Raw genomic sequence first — 1,651 nt, 5'->3', positions numbered from 1 at the left:
CACAGACAAGCAAAATCTGAGGGAATACATCACCACCAAATGGGACTTACAAGAAATTCTCAAGGGAATTCTACATCTGGAAGCTGAAGGAAGGTAACCACTATCAAGAAAACCTATGAAAGGATAAGATTCACTAGTATATCAGGTAAAACAAACAATAAATAAAAAGGTATCAAACCTTACCACTTCAGAAAAACAACAAATTATAATGATAAACACTAAGAGAGGGAGAAAGAAACAAAAGATATGCAAAACAACCAGAAAACTATCAACAAAATGGCAGCAAGTTCTCACCTGTCAACAATAACCTCAAATGTAAGTGGACTAAATTTCCCCAAACAAAAGATAAATACTAGCCAAATGGATTGAAAAACAAGATCCACCTATATGCTGCCTTTAAAATACTCACTTCACCTGTAAAGACACATGTAGACTGATGGTGAAAAAATGGAAAAATATATTCCATGTAAAGGGGGAAAAAAGCAAGCAGGAGTAGCTATATCTATATCCGATAAAATATACTTTAAGTCGAAAACTGTAAAAAGAGACAAAGAAGGTCAAAATATAATGTTAAAGGTGTCAATTAAGCAAGAGGATATAATAAATATAAATATACATGCATCCAACATTAGAGCACCCAGATATATAAAGCAAATATTATTAGATCTAAATGGAGAGATAGACCCCAATATAATAATAGTTGGGAACTTTAACACCCCACTCTCAGCATTGGCCAGATCATCTAAACAGAAAGTCAACAAAGAAACATTGAATTTAAAATGCATTATAGAGTGAATGGATCTTACAGAGAGAATACACTTTCTTCTCATCAGTACATGGAACATTCCCAGGATTGACTACATGTTAGGCAACAAAACAAGTCTCAACAAATTTTAAAAAGTTGGAATCATATAAAGTATCTTCTATGATCAAAATGGATTAAAACTAGAAAGCAATAGCAAGAAAAATTCTCAAAACTCTTCAAATACATGGAGAATAAACAACATGCTCCTGAAAGACCAATGGGTGAAAGAAAAATTTAGTTAGGAAATTTTAAAAATTTCTTGAAACAAATGAAAATAGAAACACAATGTAACAAAACCTATAGGATATAGCCAAAGCACTACAAAAAGGAAATGTATAGCAATAAACACCTGCATCAAAAGTTGAAAGATTTCAAATGAATAACCTAACAATGCATCTTAAGGAACTAGAAAAGCAAGAACCAACCAAACCCAAAATTAGCAGAAGGAAAGCAATAATAAAGATCAGAGCAGAAATAAACGAAATTGAGAGCAAAGAAAAAAAAACAAACAAAAACAAAATCCAATACAAAAGATTGACAAGACAAAATGTAGCTTTTTTGAAATGAGGAACATAATTGACAAGCCATTAGCTAAACTAACCAAGAAAGAAAAAGACTCAAACAAATAAAACCAGAAATGAAAAAGGAGACATTGCAACTGATACAACAGAAATGCAAAGAATCACTAGAGATTATTATAAATAACTAAATGCTAACAACTATATGCTAAATTGGAAAACCTAGAGGAAATGGATGAATTCCTGGACACATAACATCTACCAAAATTGTACCAAGAAATAGAAAACCTGAACAGATTGGTTATGGAGAAGGATTAATAAAATGAGT

This window comes from Galeopterus variegatus, unplaced genomic scaffold (assembly GCF_000696425.1).
Source record: "Galeopterus variegatus unplaced genomic scaffold, G_variegatus-3.0.2 Scaffold16404, whole genome shotgun sequence".
Lineage (NCBI taxonomy): Eukaryota > Metazoa > Chordata > Mammalia > Dermoptera > Cynocephalidae > Galeopterus > Galeopterus variegatus.
The sequence above is the reverse complement of the archived record's forward strand: the minus strand, read 5'-3'. Positions refer to the sequence as shown.